The 21,240-nt window shown below is 46.4% G+C and overlaps 1 protein-coding gene across 2 annotated transcripts in view; it reads left to right on the top strand.

Annotated features, from left to right (window-relative positions):
- Cryl1 (crystallin lambda 1) overlaps positions 1-21,240 on the top strand; it is a 106,104-nt gene that overhangs the window by 49,712 nt on the left and 35,152 nt on the right. The gene's annotated exons all lie outside the window — the stretch shown is intronic.

Here is a 21,240-nt window from a genome sequence, read left to right as displayed (position 1 = left end):
TCTCAAGCCCCTATTAAATAAAAATTTAAGAGCCTTTTTAAATATATGGGTTCAGGAGAAGGGAAGAGGAGACAAATTACCCTTCAGACAGTATCACTGCCACTGACAGCCCCTTGGAGGCCTGGGCAGGGTAGGGCAGCAAGGTTTCAGGTCCAGAGAAAAGTGTTGTGAGACAGAGCTGGCACAAATAGCAAGCCAGGGTCCTGAAGGGGGAAGGGCCTTCAGTCCTGGACGACAAAGGAATTTCTTGTTCCTGTAGGTTTCAGGGGAAAGTTCATATATGTGACCTAGCCTGCCTTTGGGTGTCACAGCACAAAGGCACTAGATAAAAGTAAAGACTTAACTTAAGCCTATTTTGGGCCTGTGTATCAGGAGGCGCTAAGCTGGCACCACTAGGGCAAAGGAGCAGGCAGAGTCACAGAAGGCTAGCCTTTCAGCTGGCCGGAGAGCAGGGGGGAGGGGAGTGCCTTGATTTCTGAGCTAGACAGCAGCAGCTAGAGGGTCTTCTGAGCCAGATGTGAAATTTGTCACTTTGTCTTTTTTTGTTTGCTTGTTTTTGTTTTTCTTTTTGAGACAGGGCCTTAGGACTAGGAAGGCCATGTTGGCCTTGAACTTGCTTCAGCTTCCTAAATGTTGGGGTTGTTGTCTTGAGCCACAGTGGCTGATTATAGTGTGTGTGTGTGTGTGTGTGTGTGTGTGTGTGTGTGTGTGTGTGTGTGCATGCATGAATGTATATGTGTGTGTGTGTGCGCGCATGAATGTATATGTGTGTGTGTACATGCTTCAGCACTGAGTTTCATCTCTAGAGCCCTGTGCATGAGGCCCATACATGGATCTATACTTCCAGTCCCGTTGTTATTTTCATTATAAGCAAATGCAGCCATAGTTTTGTACCAGGTTATTTTGAATTTTATGTGAGTGTTTTCCTTCTGTGTTATTCTGCAGCTTGTCTTCATTCATTGCCATGCTTAAATATTGTACAGTGTAGCTGTATCTCTGTTGATAGGTGCCTACGCATTATTTCCTTATTATAAATTAAATTATAAAGAATGCCAAAAAGCCAGGCACGGTGGTCCCTGTCTGTAATCCTATTGCTCAGGAGGTAGGGGCAAGAGAATCAGAAGTTCAAGGCCAGCCTGGCCTACATGAGACCTTGTCTTTAAAAAAAAAAAAAAAAAAAAATTGTATGCATTATTGAAATTCTCAAAGAATTAATAAAACATTATAGCTAAATAATAAAAAAGAATTCTCTAGTGAGTATTCACACATATATACACATGTATAAATGTTAATATGTGTATGAATAATTAAGGTATGTAATTAACTACATATGGATACAATTTCACACACGCGCGCGCGCGCGCGCACCCACACACACACACACACACACACACACACACACACACTATTTTCTGGAGCATACCAATTCATTTTCTTACCAGATCTAAGTGAGAGATGTAAATGCTTGCCACTCTGATGAGGGCATGTAGCCTGTGCTTCCTCTATCTGAAAGGCTGGAGTATTTGAGCTGGTTTTTACATTCTTCCCTGCCTATGGCACAGAACCTGTTTTGTTCATTTAAGTCAAATCCTTTTAGCTCTTTTTTAATGGATCCAAACTGCTTTTGTATTTTACATACTAGACTCTTTGTCCTAAGGGTGCCTGCTGTGTTCCTGGTGTCCCTTGGCGCACGTAAATCATCATCCCCAATATGGCTAAATTTATCAACATTTTCCTTTATCTCTTGTGCTTATTAATGCGTGTTTAAGAACTTCTTGTCGCCTCTGCCAGTAGGACAGCTGGAAGCCCTTGAGGCCTCCGACTTCAGGAGGCACATAGATCATGGCTACCAATATTCTCCAAAGCTGGTGATGGGCTAGTGCCAGGTCTGTGCCGAGAAGAGACATCCAAAATAATGCGCAAGTCAGAGTGGTCCACCTGCATGGGAGCGGCAAAGCCACAGTGTGATCTGTGCCTGTCCTGTTTTCTCTGACTCTCGCTCAAGGATTGAGTTGTCCCCCTCGAAGGCCCAGGGGGTCTCCAAATGCTTGCTCAGGGCTTTCCTTTCTTAGGGGAGGGAATGAAACCCAACCTTCTAGTTATTCCAGAGGAGCTCCTAGGAACTCTTCACCCCAGCCCTGCCCCAGAGAACCTTGCACACTGAAGTGTTTTGAATCGCTGTGTCTTTGTTTCCCTGAGTTTCAGGGGTCCAAAGAGGTTGAGTGACTTGCCTGGGTTCCCGCAGCAGGCCAGCAGGGTGTGGAGTAGTTGTGGAATTCTGTGACTCCTGGCTTAGTTTTCTGGCTCTGCTTAGGCTGTTCCCTGCTGCGAAACTTTTGTTTATTCGTCCTTTACTCTGCTAAGCTTGGGGAATAGTTGGGATGTTTAAAAGTCTGAATCCTTTAAATTGTAGCTCCTGTCCAACCTAGAATGTTTGGGGAGGGCTGGTAAAAGAAATTATTTTGCCTTTCTACATAAACTGTTGTTGTTGGTGCAAGTTGAACATCCCTAATCCAAAAATCTAAAATCCAGGATGTTCCAAAACCCCACACTTCTTGAGTGTGGACACGGTGGCACAAATGAAAATTTTTTACAGTACACTTTCATAAAACTGAATTCCATTCACACATATGCTTAATAATTTCAGGATTCGTGTAGAAGGTGCATGTGAGTGAGCTTCTGTTACCGGGACAGCATACCTGAGATTGTCAACGCAGGCGGAGGACGGCTTATTTCAGCTTACTGCCTCAGAAGTTGTAGTCTGTGCCTGTTAGAGCTAAAGATGTTACAGTGGTTCACAGCGAGGAAGGGGCTGAGTTAGAATGGGTGTGTAGCCACAGGCAGTCAAGATCGGGCCTTGAAATGCGAGAGCCTTAGGAGAGAGAGGCTGTGTGGTGAAGGTCCTGAAAGGAAAGAGCGTTAGAGAGAGAGAGAAGGAGAGAGAGAGAGAGAGAGAGAGAGAGACAGACAGACAGACAGACAGACACACACACACACACAGAGACAGAGAGAGCCTTCGATTCCTTCAGTTCTACAGGGCAGCAAAGTTGTAGCTTGTAGCATTACATCATACAGGATGCAGTGGGGTCCGGAAGAGATGGGGTGACAAACCCTTCAGTTCTGACAGTTTCCTTTCGATCCCAGGGAACAGGGTGGGGATTCTTACTCATATAGGTTTTATTTTGAGGCGGGGGCATGTTTTTGTACCACATGCCTACTTAGAAGCCACACAGCATCCATACAAGTAAAGTTATGGGGGTGGAGACGTGGTGAGGAGGTTCAGAACCCTTGCTACTCTTGCAAAGGACCCCAGTTCAGTTCCCGGAACCCACATCGGGCAGCTTACAACAAGCTTCAGGGCATCTGATGCCCTCTTCTGGTTTCTCCAGACACTCCACCCCCAACATACATACACACAGACACACACTGACATACATACACACACACACACACACACACCATGCCACACCATACTACACCACACCATGCTGCCACGTTACGCCATGCCACACTGTAGCCCAGATAATTGTATTGAGTCTGGGCAGTGGCAGGAGGGTGCTGCAGTTGCCAGGGGAGGAAGAAAACCCTTCGAGCACCGCAGGGTCACAGCATGCTCCTCATCGGCTCTCCTTGGCGAGGGAGAGTCTGGTTTTTGGCAGTGAGAGGAACATCTAGAAGCTCTAACGACATACCAAGGACTGTTTGGCCCTGTAGCTTCGGGCCTGCTGCTTTTCAGTCTGCTATCTCAGGAGTGTGTAGTAGAGGAGAGTTGCTCACTCCTTGGTAGCCAGGAAGCAGTGGTAGGGGCGTCAGAGCCCCCATACCCTTCCAGGCAACCTCTCTCACGGCCAACTTCCTTCCAAAAGTCCCACCTCTTTTTTTTTCCAAAGCATAATGAACATGTTTGTGTCTTTTCACAGTTTCAGAATTTATTGAATAAACATAGATTGACAAGGTACCTCTTCTTGTCTGCATTTGCCAAGTAGTCTTGATAGCCCTCGGTAGCTGGCCAAGGGCGAGCATTGATTCGTTTATTTATTTATTTATTTATTTATTTACTGAGAAGCTCCAAAATGTCTTTTATTTTTAACCACTGCCATAAAAACATCTTCACTGAAATAATGTAAAAATCAAGGAAAGGCCTATTACTCAGCGTGATCATGCCCTTTAAAAGGCTTTGACATTTTCTTTATTTTTCTAAGAGTTTTAAAAAATTTTTATTAATTTATTCTTGTTACATTGATTCATTTATTATCATCTTAATTACTAGAATGAAATCTAAGATCATTTCATATGGTATTATCTATCTATATTTGTATATAGGTTATGGAACGGCAACAAAAGGGTTAAAGAGGTTGGAAGAGTTCAAAGGCGGCCTTACTGGGGACAGAAGCAGAGCTGGTACTAATGCTGAGTCATTGCAGGTACTCCAGTAAGACACAGACAAACTGCTTGGAGGGCTAAGAGAGTGAGCAGAGCTGAGGTGTAAACAGGGGGGGGGGGCAGGGGGGCAGGCGTAGGGCTGAGGGCACTGTGCAGAGAGGAAGCCGCAGGAACATTCGGGAGCTCCCTATCTTTCTTTCCCATGATGCACACATTGGTGATCAGATAACAGGTAGGCTGTGATGTAGCCATCACATTAGGTAGCTCCCTCTTTCAGGGTCCAGGCAAAGGTATGCAGTATATATGACGAATTCTTGGGCCTGTCTCTCCTGATAGGGTTTTAATACACCCGTGTGCTCATGTGTCTCCAATCTATGTTGGTAAGTTTACTTGTAGGAATAATTTATCAGTCTGTGCCTGTGGATGGTGTTAAGTGCCTGGCGAGATGCAGAGTCATCCTGTCTCTGCACTCAAAATGGAGTCCCCCCAGGGCAAGACACAGCCTGAAAACTGCCGTGTCTCACAACATGGAGTCACTTAGAGCAGGCCACAGTCCTTTATCAGTGGTAGGGGTAAGAGGTACACAACCCTCAGGCTCACAAAGTCTTGTTATCAAGATTACATAAGCAGAGAACAGCTGCTAGGAGAGGAGACGCAAGCGGGCCATGGGGGAGCGGAGGCGTCTCAGTTGCCTGTTGACAGACGTTTGGATACTGCCTCTTCTTTGATCTGGGGTCTGTGGGCTCCTTCTCTATCTGAGGTGAATTGAAAGCCACAGGGCTGGGCGGTGGTGGCCCATGCCTTTAATCCCAGCACTTGGGAGGCAGAGGCAGGTGGATTGCTGTGGGTTTGAGGCCAGCCTGGTCTACACAGTAAGTGCAGGGCAGTCAGGGCTGCACATACACACGAAGGAAGGAAGGAAGGAAAGAAAGAAAGACAGACAGACAGACATAGGATTTAAAGGTTCTGTAGCCCCCAGTGGCGCCACATGCTGGCGACCAGTCTTTTGGGGGAAACATTCTAGATTCAGACTAGATCAAGGTATAAATGAAACAGTAACTGAATTTCTAGTTTAGCTAGATATCCCAGCCCCGTGGTATCTCATTACGTGTAAGTAAATGTTCCAAAATCTGAAAAACGCTCAAATCCAAAACACTTCCAGTCCCAAGCATTTCAGATATGAAATTCTCAAAGTCTATGTCACTCCCACCTAAAAAAGACCAAACTATATATGGAACAAACATTTGAATTTTAATTGACTAAAGGACTTACCTGTAGGAACTTGTGGGCAGAAAGCATCACTGTCATTTTGAAAAGGGAGTTTTTCTCTCAGGTAATGGTGAAGGTAGCCAACTGTGGGTTTTTGTTGTTGTTGTTGTTGTTGTTGTTGTTGTTGTTGTTTTGTTTTTTAATGTCCAGGGGAAAGTTTTACTATATTCTTGAAACTCGTCTGGGATTTCCTAATGTGAAGTGGATTCTAGAGCAAATGTGACTAATGTGCATCAGATTAAAGAACTTTGCAGACACCAGAGAGAGAGCAGCATTGTGGGAAAATTTGTTATAGCAAAGCACACCTCAAAAGACGATAATGCACTGGGCATGGTGGTGCACACCTTTAATCCTAGCACTGAGAGGCAGAGGCAGGAGGATTTCTGCGTTCCAGGCCAGCCTAGTCTACATAGCAAGCTCCAGGGCAGCCAAGGCTGTCTCAAAAACAAAACAAACAAAAACATAATGCATAAAGAACTGCTACAAATCAAAAAGGATATTAGGGGCGCAGTGTTAAGATGGCCAGGTGTTAGGAATAACTGACCCACGCATAAGATACAAGAGCTCAAACCATGCGTGTCTCTTCTCCAGGCCTCCCTCTTTCCTCTTATGAAGGCATTAGTCAGTGGATTTACAGTTCACTGTAATCTGAGATTCCCATAGGCCCACAGAAGACCTCATCTTAACTTGGTTTTATCCATAGAGGCCCCGTGTCGAAATAGGGTCACGTATGAAGGCACTACGGGAAAGACTTCATCATTACCTCTTTTGGGCATGCTGTCCTATCTGTTCTAAATGGGCGCCCTCTGCAGTCTCAAGTCCAGGGTTCTGCCCTTTAGAAAGCAGACCCCATTTGCACAAAAGTTTACATTCTAGCGTGTTCATTACTGCCGTGTTTGCATTGTTGAAAACTAAAAGCTGCCTAAGTGCTTTTATAAAGTTGAGTAGAAGGCCAGGGAGATGACTCTGTGAGTACAGTCATTGTCACCAAGCCCGACAGCCTGAGTTTCATTCCTGGGTCCTCCGTGGTGGAAGGAGAGAGAACTGACTCCTGAGTGTTGTCCTCTGGCCCTTCACCTGCATGTGACACACACACACACACACACACACACAGTGTGTTATAGATTATTTAATTCCGTTTGATAGATATTAGGCTTTTTGTTTGTTTATTTGTTTGCTTTTGTTTTTTCGAGACAGGGTTTCTCTGTGTGGTCCTGGCTATCCTGGACTCACTTTGTAGACCAGGCTAGCCTCGAACTCACAGAGATCTGCCTGCCTGCCTGTGTCTCCTGAGTGCTGGGATTACAGGCATGGCATGTGCCACGGTGCACGGCTTGTGTTACATTTTCTTACTTGCTGCCTTTAGATACAGTGATGTCCCTCACAGCTATGTGTGGCCTCCTTATGTATCTGGCTCAAAGTACCTATATATATCCAGCTCATGTTTTGTGTCATGCCATGCTGTCATAATGTCTAAAATATGTGATTTTCATATTTTTGTTCCCAACCGCAGTAAGGAAATCTATCCAAAATCTCTTCAATGCTTGATTTGTTGCTTTTTTTTTTTTTTTAAGTTTTTTTCCAGGTGTGAAATGATAAACATGAGCTTAATCTGTGTTCCTGTGGTTAACACTAAAAATAAAGACAAGAGCTACTTACAGGAGCTACCTATCTCTGCTTAAGGAGACGGTGGGAGTAGTTCACTGTCACCTTTGTCTCTGTAGCCCCTTTGGGAAACAATGGAGTGTGAGGTCTACATAACACCTGACCCAGAAGGGATGGTAAATGTCTCCAGCCTGTTGGAAGCTGAGAAAAACAAAATGCTTAGAGGACAGATTTCACTAGCTGGGTGTGCTTGTGCGCGCTTGTACTCCAGCAAGACTCTGACTCCAAAAACAAAATGAGAGAGGTAGGGATAGGGAGGGAGAGGGAGGGAGGGAGGGAGGGAGAGAGAGAGAGTCTTGATAATAATTGGCTCCCTTTAGAGCCAACATGCAAGGAGTTTTATTTAATTTTTTTTCCCAAGTAAAATCAGACACCATAAGCTTTAACTAAACCTTTATGGAGTGAACATCTGTGTCACAGTGACAGGAAAGGCACATCACAGGCCTGTGTGGAGGCTGATTCCCCCCACCCCCCAAAATATCCCTTTTTAATCTTTTTTTTTTGCCTTGACACTTGCCTCTTTGTAGGGAACACATAACTGATTCTGTAGCAATGCAAACATACTTTGTTTTTAAAAGAGGCTTCGCACACAGGTATGTCTGGCAGTTATGAGTGAGATATGAGTCACTAAGATCCGGCTTCATGGGTGGGCACCTGAGCTTGCTTGTCCTGGTCAAAGCCCGGGGCTCGACCGACCTGGCTTCCAGTCCCACTACTCTTGCTTCTTAGCACATGAGTTCGTGAACTGGTCCTCATTTATAGAATGTGAGGAGAACAAGACTGATTTGTGTCATCTCCCCCGTCTTGGGCCTTCGATGAAGCAGCTCATCATGGTGGGAGCATACGGTAGGCAGGAAGAAAAGAGGAAGAGGAGCTTCAAGATGGTACCCCTCCCGCTGCCGGGGTCCCAGTGACCTTTCGCTAGGGTCTACCTCCAAAGAGTTCTATCTCCCAATAGTGTCCTAGGCAGGAGACTAAGCCTTTGTCACAAGAGCCATGGCATGGAGGGGGGTCACTTCCAATCCAAACTAAAATGTGGTTACTCCGACATTTACTTATTTATTTTTGTGTGTCTGCCTGTGTAGTGCACTTGTGTATGTTTGTGCACATGTGAGTGTGTGTGTGTGTGTGTGTGTGTGTGTGTGTGTGTGTGTGTGTGACGGCTATACCTTACTTTGTTATTCACCTTACTTATGAGACAGGGCCACCTTCACTGGGCTTGGCTAGACTGGCTGGCTAATGAGTTTCAGGGATCTGCTGGTCCCTGCTGCCCCACAGCCCTGGGCTGGGGTTACAGATGGATGTGACCACACTTAGCTTTTATGTGGGTGCTGGGTTTACACTCTCAGGTCTTCCTGCCTGTGCAGTGGCGCAGCAGACACTGTGCCACCTGCGACATCCCCCGGCCTTCCTCTGAGAATTAAATGAGGCATATAGAGTACTTGTGACACGCTGGGGATCACTCGAAGCCCTAGCGAATGCTAGTGATAATAACACACACCAGCATTTCTCTGCTCTCACACATTTAGGTGCAATGGAGTCAGCTCTGGTCGGTTTCTCAGAGTGAAGGCTGTGGGAAGGCACATTCCTACAGGTATTGGAAAATAAGACTGTGTTGTCATTGCATTGGGAAGGAGTGAACCTGGTTACCTCCCCTGTGATTGAGTAGAATTAAGTGAATTGCCAGACTGACGGCTCCTTTATGATGTGAGCCTTGGGTTTAGGCATAGCCACAGGCCCAGACAAGGCTGAGCAGAAGAAACCTGTGATCTGTCCCTGGAAATATGGCAGCGAGCAAGGTGACTGCTCAATTATTATTCTAAGTGTAGGCTGCTAAGTGGCTTGTGCTGGTATGTAATGGCTTCCAGGTGATGGAGACTGCCAGGGAAATATTCACACTGGCAACTCACCGAGAATCTTCTCTGCCTCAGAGGTTGGAGGGCTTCCAGAGCTCTCCCTAGGACAGTGCTCAAACCTGTCATAGTTTATTTTGTAGACTTGTTTTCATGCCACAGATTTGATCGCTGCGTTCACTGTGTGAGTGCTGAAAGCATATTACAGCATCCACCTACTCCAAGACAGTCGTTTGTGTAGCCTTATCCTGGAGAGTTCTGTGGGACTTCTCTCTGCCAGCTCAGCCAGATGCCTGTCACGTGTCCTCAGTTCCAGACTCCCCCACCCCCATGTCCACCCAACCACCATGGAGTGACCTAACGTCCTGAATTCATTTTAAATTCTCTCTTCTGCCATTGTTTTAGATTTCCAGATGACCATTCTAGTGGGTTTTCCATCAACTTAAAATTCTTCCTCAATGTGGCACTCCACCTAGCTCTCTATAAACCGTTGGCTGCACATCTCTTGTCTCTCACAGGCCTTGGTGCTGTGGAGGTGTGAGCATGTCAGAAGAGGGGCTTGCTGGAAAATGCTCAGTGTGGGCGGATGGTTTCTAAACACCACTCCATACTTGAGAACAGACATGAAGCTTGCTCTAGAGGACTCAATTCAAGGCTAGCATGGGTCCCCTCGTGAGACCCTGTAATGAAGGAATGGGGAGGGACAGGAAGTCAGAGAAGAAGGCAAGAAGGATGCCCTATAATTAGAAGTCTCAAAATGAGGTGCAGGAGTCTGGGGAGATGGCTCAGTGGTTAAGAGCACTGGCTGCTCTCTCAGAGGACCCGGATGTGATTCTCAGCATCCACATGTTAGCTCACAATTGTCTGTAACTCTTGTTTCAGGGGATGTGATAAGCTCTTTTGGCCTTTGTGGGCACCAGGCATGCATGTTGTGTACAGACATACACGCAGGCAAAACATCCAGACATGTAAACTAAAAATGAGCAAGTCTTTTCTTTCTTTCTTTCTTTCTTTCTTTCTTTCTTTCTTTCTTTCTTTCTTTCTTTCTTTCTTTCTTTCTTTCTTTAAGTGAGCTATAGTTCCAGGAAGATGTAGACAGCTTGTCACACACACATAAGCACATAAGTCTGACCACCAGGATCCACATAGGAAATTCTGGCCATGGCTGCAAGACAGGTGGATCCATTTCCTAGGGCTTTGCTGTAGCCAGCCAGGCTAGCCTACCTGGCAAGCTCCAGATCAAATAGACTCTCTCTAAAAACAACAACAACAATAAAGCCCAAGGTGGACTGTACATGAGGAATGACACCTGAGGTTGACTTCTTGTCTCCACAAACATTGACCCTGACAAGCATCTGCATGTGTATGTGCATGAGTGTACACACACACACACACACACACACACACACACACACACACACACACGTTATAAAACTCATAGGCTTTGGGGCTGGAGAGATGATTCCGTGGTTAAGAGCACATACTCTTGCAGAGGATTGAGTTTAATTCCTAGTACCTACATCAGGTAGCTCACAACCCCCTGTAAGTCCAGATCTGCCATCATCTTCTGGCCTCACATGGTATATAGTCACACACATAAAACAAATTAAGCATTTAAAAAAAAAACCCTTATGGGCCTAAAAGAACACGTTCTGAGGTGAGGATATAGCTTAGTTGGTGAATTCTTTCCCTTTCTCTTTCTTTTTTTTTCTTTTTCCTCTTTTGTTTTTTTCTCTGTGTAGTCCTGGCTCTCCTGGACTTGTTTTGTAGACAGAGATCTGTCTGTCTCTGCCTTCTGGAGTTCTGGGATTACAGATGTGCACCACCGCACCTGGTCAATTTATTTTTTTTAATTGATAAATAAAAATTAAACAATTGAGACTGGGGGGATGGCTCAGGGGCTGAGAGCTTGCTGTACAATCATGAGAACCCAGGTTTGAATCTCTTCCCCTCCTTTCACTCATGTGAAGGGCTGTGTGTGGCTGGTGCTCTGTCACCCCATCAGGGGCAGAGACAGGTAGACCCTGGGAGTGCACGGCCAGCTAGCCTGGCCTCAGGCAATGAGCTTCAGGCTCGGAGAGAGAGACCCTGCCTCAAGGGGAGGGAATAAGGCTCAGCACAATGGAAGAAAACACTTAATATCACCCTCTCTAGCCTCTGCACCTGCACAGTCACGTGAGTGCAACACCTCCCACACACAGACTGTATACACCTGTAAGGTGTTATGTACTGTTTCGATACACGTATAGACTTTGTAATTCAACATATCTCCTTTGTTTATGGTATTTGTATAATTGTTGGGGTTTCTTAATGCCAGGGATTGAGCTCAGGGATTTGGGCATGCTCCCCAGCCACAGCAGACCTGCCTCACTCTTCATATCACGATCAGGAATTCGTTTGCTGAAACCTTGCTTTTTTTCTTGTTTTAGACAGGGAATCATGCAATCTAAGCTGACCTTGAACTTGATATATAGTCAAGGATGGCCTTGAACCCTGGGTCCCCCTGGCTCCACCTCCCAAGCTCTGGGGTCACAGGCATCCAGCACCATGCCCAGTTTTCTTTTTTCTGGTTTCTTAAAGGAGGGCCTAGAGTTTTAATAAAATCTTATGCTTGCATATCAAGCATTATTACTAATTGAGCCATCTCCCCAGCATCAATTTTTTGCATTTTTATGTATCAATTAAAAAAATAAATTGATCCATCCTCTGCCTCTTGCTGCCTGTGGCCTGTGGGAACTGGCCCTAAGGTCGTTAGAGCAGGAGAGCTGTCCCTGCCCATCACTGGCTGTGGCACTCAGGATAGCAGGCCCTGAACCTTGCCTAAGCAGCATAATAGAGCTGACAGGGTGCAGAGTGAGCTGGTCCCAAGGACGTGAGCATGGGAGAGCTGGCCCTGCCCCTCATCTGCCATGGGATGGTATGCTCAGGGGAGAAATGTCTTCCCCTTTCCCCCTTGCTGCCTGTGGCAGGCAGGGAAGCCAGCTCTGGGATCATGAGAGCAGGAGAGCTGGTCTTGCCCCTTATTGGCTGCAGTACTCAGGAGAGCAGGCCCTGCAGCTTGCCTGGGCAGCAAGCACAGTAGAGCTTACCCTGGTGGCAGAGGTACATGTAAGCCACCCCCAAGGACATGAGAGCAGAAGAGCCACCCTACCACTCACCTGCCATGCAGTGGTGTGGGTTCAGGAAAGTCCCCCTCCCCCCAACATTCATGTACCTACACACGTATATCTCATACGTATACATATGTACCTCATGCATGCATGCATACACATGTACATCTCACTCATACACACACATACATATGCAAATAGAGGTAAAATAGAACTTTAATTTAAAAATAACAACGAATACAAACTACTTCATTATCCTTTTCTCCCATTGAAAAGACTAAAGACCCAGAGGGTGCTTTTCATCCATCCATCCATTCATTCATTTATTCATTCTCATAGTGCTCATACCAAGCACTGGGTGTATTCTTTTTTTAAAAAAATTTTTATTACACTTATTTATTCCTTTATTCCTTTATTTATTTATTTATTTATTTTTTTTTTTTTTGAGACAGGATTTCTCTGCGTAGCTTTGGCTGCCCTGGACTCCCTTTGGCAGACCAGGTTGACCTCAAACTCACAGAGATCCACCTGCCTCTGCTTCCCGAGTGCTGGGATTAAAGGCATGTGCCACCAAATATAATTTACATTCTCGATTTTTTGGATAGGATTGGTGTTTTCCTACGTATAAACATCTTCTCAGGAAGATTGGGAGCATTCTGCTAATCTATACATATACATAATATTAATTTTGTGGGGGGTTGGTTTTCTGAGATGGGGGCCTTGAACTTGTGATCCCCCTGCCTCGGCCTCCCAAGTCCTGTGACTGAAGGGATGCCCCACCACACCCAGTTTGTCTGCTAATATGTTTGGTTTTGGTGCCAGAAGTTGAGCTCCGGTCCTTCTGTTTATGCTGGGCATCTGCTCCACCGTTTGACTATACCCCTAGACTTTGGCTGATTTTATTGTCTCCTGCATGTAAGATACAATCTATTCATTCACTCATTTGGGCTTTTTTGTTTGTTTGTTTATTTTTTGTTTTTCAAGACAGGGTTTCTCTGTGTAACAGAGCCCTAGCTGTCCTGGACTAGTTTTGTAGACCAGGCTGACCTTGAACTCACAGAGATCCGCCTGGTCTCCGCTGGGATTAAAGGCGTGTGCCACCACCGACCTCCTGGCTTTATTCATTTGTTTATTTACTTATTTATTTTATGTTGACATGTATGTCTGTGTGCGCATGTTTATGTATGTACAGGTGCACGTGTTCATGTGTGTGAGTGTGCATGTGGAGTTCGAGAACAACCCTGGGTTCCGTTCCTCAGGAGGCGGCTGGCTACCTTGTTTTTTAAGACAATGTTTCTCACTGACCTGGGTCTTGATGATTGGGCTAAGGCTTTTTTGTTTGTTTGTTTGTTTGTTGTTTTTGTGAGACAGGGTCTCTCTTTGTAGACCAGGCTGGCCTTGAACTTATAGCGCTCTGCCTGCCTCTGCCTCCCAAGTGCTGGGATTAAAGTCGTGTGCACCATGCCCAGCTAAGCTAAGGCTTTTTACTGTGGTTCATCGTTCAGCCTTTCCAGAAGGTATTTTTAGACCAACCCTCACCAGACACTGAAGTGGACTCCTGACCCTGCGGCCCAGCATCTGCTCCAAGGCTGATACTTTTCCTTCCTTCCTTCCTTCCTTCCTTCCTTCCTTCCTTCCTTCCTTCTTTTTTGAGACAGGATTTCTCTGTGTAGCCTTGTCTATCTAGAACTTGATCTGTAGACCAGGCTGGCCTTGAACCCAGAGCTCCGCCGGCCTCTGCCTGTCCCGCGTGCTGGCTTACAGCGTGCACCACACTGCTGGATGACGTCATTTTCTTCACTTTCTGACAGTGCATTTCTCTATCCAAAGGGACAGTGTGCTTTGTATAGAATCATCTAGTATTAGAAGAAGGCGGACTTAGTTCCCAGCACATTCTGTTTTCAGAGCCAGAAGTCCTCGTGTGTTTAATGGGAGAAAGGTGTGCTTCCACAGGGTGTGTCCTCTCCCCCACCCCTTTCTCTGGCATGAAACTGTCTATTTGCCCTGTTTGGGGGTCACAGTTATAGTTTTTTTTCTCATATCTATATTGGAACCTGTGGGGGGCCCTGGTGAGGGACTATATTGAGCGTCTTTCTACTATAGGCTGAAGGTCATGGGGGCAAATCCATAAACAAACACACACGTACACTTTTACTAAGCATCTCTTTTTTTACTCCTCTGTTGATGGGAGATAAACACGTCAGGATTGTGGCCCAACGGAAGTATGTGTAGGTCACGAGGTGACACTTTCCCTGTGTTCTCCCAGGCAGTCAACAGCGACTCCAGAAGTGGGTGCGGTTTCCCCATCATGCCAAGCAAGGTATTCATTCCCCGTCAGCAGACACTGGCTGGGGGCTGTACTAAGTCCGAGCTGCAAAGGTCTACACCTGACTGGAGACAGTCTGATCAATCTTGTGCGTGGTGGACACAACCCCCAAGGCTACTCCCCACCCCTACACTTTCCCCAGAAGTTCCTGGTTTCTTTACACATCTGTCTGTCTGTCTGTTTGTTTTTGAGACAAAGTGTTGCTCCTGGAAATGTGTAAGTCAGGCTGTATTCCTACAACATCGTCCCCCCTCTGCCTCTTCCTCTCTGTGCTGATGTACACGTGTAGGCCCCCGTGCCTGCCTTTTCTCTGAACTTTCTGTGAATGAGTGTTCCCAGGGTCCGGTGACCTGCCTTTGATTCATTTATTCCACCAGATCGCAGGGTGCAGACAAACAGCATTTACTGGTTTATTATAAAACGTATCATAAGGCTGCAAATGAAAGGATGTGTAGACTGAGGTGTGGGGGAAGGGATCGAAGTTTCTAGACTCGACCCTCTGTGGGCTTGCACTCTCTACAGTTTCCCACCTGTTTAGGGGTGCAGAAGGTCATCTGAACCTCTCCTCTGAGTTGCTGGGGAGACTTCCCTGAGTAAGTGTGACTGATGCAAGGGCTTGAGCAGACATCTAGGCTGCTCCATGCCACATTCCTTCCTCTAGGGCATGGGAAAGACTTTTCTGGAAGGAGGAATATAACCTACTATCTGTCAGGAAAGGTCAGAGAATTACTTTATGACCACCTAAAGGCCGGAGAACACTAAAGTTCCTACGGCAGGCCTTGAAGGAGTTGTGGTTTGACAACCATGGGTGAAAACCAAAGCATACACCCTAACATAACACACAGACACGCTGGACTCTCTCAGTTTTGGGTGGCTTTGTGAGGCAGGTCGTCAACCTGGGGGCTCTACCCTACCTTTTTGCTACTTTCAAGGAAACTCCCTGACTTTGGTGATGTCCCATTTAAGACCCAGTGTCAAAGGATGGCTGTCTCTCTGCCCTACGGCACACACTGTATGAATGCTTGGCTTGGAGACCAGGAAAGAGTGAGTGTGATGCCAGCCTCTCATGTTCGACTCTTAATGTTGACACAGACTAGGATTACATTAGAAATGGGGGGTTACAGAGCCTGTACTCGTATTGGACATTTGAAATCTTATTTTATTTTATGCTTTGAAACAAGTCTCACGTAGCCCAGGGTGGCATAGAATGTCTGACCCTTTTGCCTTTGGCTCTCAAGTGCTGGGATTATGTATGCTGTCTCCCATGTCTGATGTGTAGTAGAAATCTTGGCTCACCAAAACTACCAAATAAGGCCATTTTTTAAAAAAATCAGCATGGTTTCTTCTTTTCAAAAAGAAAACAAAATTTAAGAAACCAAGTATTCAATATATAACAGTCAGTACTAGGACTCTCTCTTTACGAAGGGCAGTGAGGGATGCGGCTAGGACTCTCTCTTTACGAAGGGCAGTGAGGGATGTGGCGTTTATGCAGTCTCAATGTCTAGGAGGCAGAGGCAAGAGGATCTCCCAAAATTCTGAGGCCAGGCTGGTCTATACATCGGATTCCAGGCCAGACATGGCTATCCAGCTAGATTCTAGCCCAAAGAAAATTACACAACATAACACAAAACAGGCTGGGCATGGTAGAGTGCCTGCCTAGCTTGCAGAAGGCCAAGTGCCTCTTCACAGCACCAGGCCTGAAGGCGCACGCCTGTAATCTCAGCAACAGATGGGAACAGTGAGATTGGAGATATAAGGCTATCCTAAGCTACACAGTGAGGCTAGCCTGGGACTCACGAGGTGTTGCCTGGAGAAAAGAAGAGTGTGTGCTCTCTTTGGTGGCATAGGTGAGGGGAAGGGATCAAATGCGTAAGAGAGGAATCAGGAAAAAATACACGCATGGCATCCTGTCAGTGCTAAATAAAACAAACATAGATTTATAGTGGAAATAGCCAAGTGTCTTCTGTAAAATGTACCAGCCAGGTGTGGTGGCACGGCCCTGCAAACCCGGCACTCCAGATGTGGAGATGGCATTTGCCTGGGTTACCTAGTAAATTCTGAACCAGAGATCCTGGTCAATTGTGTTTGGGCAGATTTTTTTTTTAAACCAACTTGTAGCCAGGTATAGTGGCTATACATGTAATCCTAACATTTGGGGAGGGGGAGGATCATGAGCTCATGGCCATCTTCAGCTACATGGTAAGGTCGAGCCTAGCCTGAGCCACATGAGATCCTGTCTAAATACACGTGCACATGCGCACGCAGGCGCGCACGCGTGCACACACACACACACACACACACACACACACACACACACACACACACCATCAGAAGAAGTCCCAGTAACTTGTATTTAAACATGTCACTTCTCTTGAAGCTCCAGGGGAACAAAGGCTTAGCACAGGGCACTTACACACATGATGTCACCTCTTCCTCCTGAGAAATACTAGGAATGCCACAAAACAATAGCATAAACAGGGATGTAAGTGAACTGTTTTCATTGCATTATTTTATTCATGTCAAGCATCTAAATTCTAAATAAATGATCTCATAAAAGGTACAAAGGTATCCGTGGAATGAGGATGGGTCATGTGTGCTCAGAGGGACAGCACTGTGTGTGCCATGCTTGTCTTTGAGGTTCTGTGATGTCATGAGGGACAGGACTGCTTTTAAAGCAGACAGCACTAATCTGTGTAAGCAGACGCCTAAGCTCCGGGAACTGACCACTCAGTGTGCTATGTGTCCCCCCACCTCCACCTCCAGTACGCTCTGCTCTGTCCTGCCATTTCCCTTGGGAAGGTCTCTGCTTGTAATTTGTTTTGGATCTTTGTGGAACCCTCTAGGCTAGCAGAATGAGCACATGTAATAGACTTAAAACAAAACAAAACCAAAAAAAAAACAACCAATTCACCACCACAATGAACACGCTTTAATTTGATTTTTAGGGAGAAATGAGCCCCCGGTTTTGGCACAGTACCATTGGCTTGGCTGAGATGGCGGGTGTTGAAAATGAACGTCCGTTCCTCTGGCACCTGGAAACTCCTTGTCCCTCTCATGTCTTTCCTCCTCCTCTCCCTCTCTCCCTTTTCCTGTCTCCCTCTTCAGGAGTGGACACGGGCAGCCTGTTGGGTGATAGGTTTTAAAGATTGTGCTCTTGGGGAAAACACTGAGCAAGCAGTGGCAGTGGCTAGACAACGGAAGCAGCAGATGAACTGCTAGTGTCAAGGCTGCCACGCGTTCTGCATTCCCCTCTCATCTCCAACCCTGAAGTCTCTTATGGGCCCTGCCAGCTTCTCCCCTGGCTTTCCTGAGGCTTCTTCCTTGACATTAAAACCAGCTTTTAGGACCATATTGTGTGTCAACCACCTTAAGTACTAAAGGCTTCTGGGGTTTTCTTGGAAAGCACATTGAGGTTTTTTTATCAGGCTGCTTCATGTGAGTCATGGGGTGCTATTTCAGTTGTGTGGGGAGACTAGGGGAGGTATGGTGGGGTGGGGGGGGCCATTAAAAAAATAGCAGCAACTCAACAAAATGTCATCTTTGTCCTTCATGGTTGGCATCTGTGGGAATGTGTATCCTGTGGCTCTCTCTGGGAACCATCCAGAGAACTGACGTGCTGTGACTGCGTATTATCCGAAGTACAGCCTGCTAAGTTCTCGACACCCTGGGTAGCTTTTACTACTGACGAGACATTGACTCTGGTCTGTGATTTACTTTTTAAAAACCTGTAATAGCAAACGTACACCCATGACACCATCGGTCAGTTTCTTCTGTTTGAGAAGGGAACGAGGAACAGTCAGCATTGACGTTTAGTCCCATCTGTTTGCGGCAGCTGTGGCCTCAGCCTGGAAGCTAGTGAGGGTTGGGCTGGGGATGTGGCTCAGTTGTCAGGCCCCGAGTTTGATCCCTGACACTGCATAAAGCAGGCATGGCAGCTCATGCCTGCAATCCCAGCACTTCCAGAGAGACAGACAGAGACAGACAGAGACAGACAGACAGACAGGAGGGTCTGGAGTTCTACATCAGCCTTGGTTACATATTGAGTGGAAGGCCAGCCTGGGCTACCAGACACCGCCTCAAACAAACAAAAAGAGGAGGCTGATTTTGACAACCATTAAAAATTCTTTTCTCGTTTGTTTTGTTCTGTCTGAGGCAGAGTTTCTCTGTGTAGCTAGCCTTGGCTGTCCTGGGCGTGCTTTGTAGACCAGGCTGGCCTCTTGAACTCAGAGATCTGCCTGCTTCTTCCTCCCAGAATGCTGGGATCTACAGGTGTGTGCCACCACGCCGGCTCCATTAATAACTCTTAATTAACAATTAAGAAGCATTATCATTAACTTACTTCCCAAGTGTTCACCTTTTGGTTTTGCTGCCTAACCCAGGCCGGCCTCTGGTGTTGGCTGTGCATGGCCATATCATTTGGGAGACGTGGTATTCCTACTTCCTCAGAACAAACCCAAACAAACAACCATAAAGCATCTCTGGAGGGAGGCGTGGTCAGAGCTCATTAGATGGAGGCGAGCTGGTTGCCTGCAGCAGGGATAGCAGACACTGCGAATACTTCAAATATAGCAGCTTTTTATAGACACACATCCCTCCAGGGCAGACTGAGGGAAGAGGCTGGGGCGTGTGGATGAGAGACAGGGGCGCATATCCACATCCCTGCGCCGTAGCAGTTTGTCCCATCATTGCGGACTTTGAGGGAAAGGAGGACTACAGCCTTTGGGGGGGTCTGAGGTCCTGACTAAAATGACCCACTTCCTTTTTTAGACATGGGCTCCCTTAGTGGATAACAGGGAGCCGAGCCCAGCACGTGACATGGACCGAGGCCTGAGGTCGGTGGCTCCATCCCTCTCACACAACTGGGTTACAACAGCTAGAGCACCCAAGTTTCAAGCCAACGGGCCACTGGAAACCCTTACATAATTGTAGCAGGTTTGGGTTTCCTGTGGTTCAAGTTTTCTTGCCTCTGTCATGATCAAACGATCTGGAGAAAGGCATAGAATTTCAGAGGAGAATCTGCAGGCTGGCGCACAATGAGTCCATTCTTTCCCCGGCTCATACAAGCTCTGAATCAGCCTTCACCTCTGGCTTGACTACAAGGCTCCATTTAAACTGAACCCACCTCATAGATTTAACTGATCCAGGAGTGACTCAATAGGAACAGCCAGCCACTGTAGCTCTCTTTCCCTTTTTGATAAGGGGACAGAACACAATGGGCTTTACAGTTCTTAAATGACTCCGTTCTTCGCTTCTGTTTGAGATGGTGACACGCATATGGCCTTTTGTTCTTAATAAAATTTCATGTGGCCCAATTATGCTTTTAAAAAGTACAAACAAACACAGTGTTGGCCCTTTCCCCTTTGAATAAAGCTTTAAAAAAAACTTTAAATTTTTAAAAAAATTTTGTGTGATGGGTGTTTTGGCAGTGTGCATATCTGTGCACCACGTGCGTGCCTAGTGCCCATAGAAGCATTGATTGGATGCCCCAGAACTGGAGTTACAGATGGTTTTGAGCCACCATGTGGGTGCTGGGAACTGAACTCAGGTCCTCTGCAAGAGCAACAAATACTGTTAACCTCTGAGGCATCTCTCTAGCCCCTGTTTTATTTATTTGTTTGTTTATTATTTATTTGTTGTATCACCTATCTATCATTTCAATTCATAACAGTAGCAAAAATGAGGTAGCAACAAATTATTTTTATGGTTGGGGGTGTCATCACAACAGGAGGAACTGTATTAAAGGGTCCCAGCATTAGGAAAGTTGAAAAATACTGAGGTGGGGGATCCTGATGTTGGTAGAATGCCAAGTATGGGCGACGTATCCACTCTTTCTTTTTAAATAGTGACAATGCACGTTGAATCTGAACTTCAGAATAGTAAATCTGGGCTTTAGGAATCACCAGGATGCTTGTGGAAAATGCAGGGGCCTCAGTCCCACCTGTATGAGATCTGGGACGGGGGCTTGAGGTGTTTAAGTTAAGGAACACATAGTTGATCCAATCCTTGCCTTTTGGTTCATTGTGAATAGAAAGGGACTGTTCTGAAGGGATGTTGGGGGTCCCTTGCCTCCCAGGTGATCAGAGACTGACTTTGGTAAGAGTGACCCTCAGTGTGATCCTCACATGTGCAAGGGGGCACTTCCTCACCCATTGCTTCTATCCAGAGCAGGGTGTTCACCTGAACCCCAAGTTCCCAGGAACACCTCTTACCTGTGGCAAGCCTTGGCTGTTGGAGATTGTAATCTCAGTCCCACCCAGCCCTGTAATTAGAATTTCAGAGCGGTTGTTATCGGCAGTAATTAATCCAAATGTACTCAATCTTCTGTATCCTGTTGCCCACCCCATTTGGTACTTTGCAGTTGTAAAGACAAAGGTCTTTTTCAAAAGGACTCCCAATTAGCAATGAGTCCTGGAGTGCCTGCAGGGAGTTACAGGTGCTGGGGAGTTACAGGTGCTGTGCGGTTGTTTGTTTGTTTGGTTTTTCTTAGGAGGGTGAGAGTTTTCCCCTTGAAGATCCTGGGTGTGATGGAGGGGCAGATAGGGCAGGTATCCGGTGATGAAAGCTCTCAGCTTTACAGTGGCTTGCCTGAGGGCTCCCGGGAGCTCTGTCGTGGGCTCCAGCTCCATCTTGAGAG

Source organism: Acomys russatus, chromosome 18 (assembly GCF_903995435.1).
Source record: "Acomys russatus chromosome 18, mAcoRus1.1, whole genome shotgun sequence".
NCBI lineage: Eukaryota > Metazoa > Chordata > Mammalia > Rodentia > Muridae > Acomys > Acomys russatus.
This window is presented reverse-complemented; position numbering and strand designations above follow the sequence as displayed.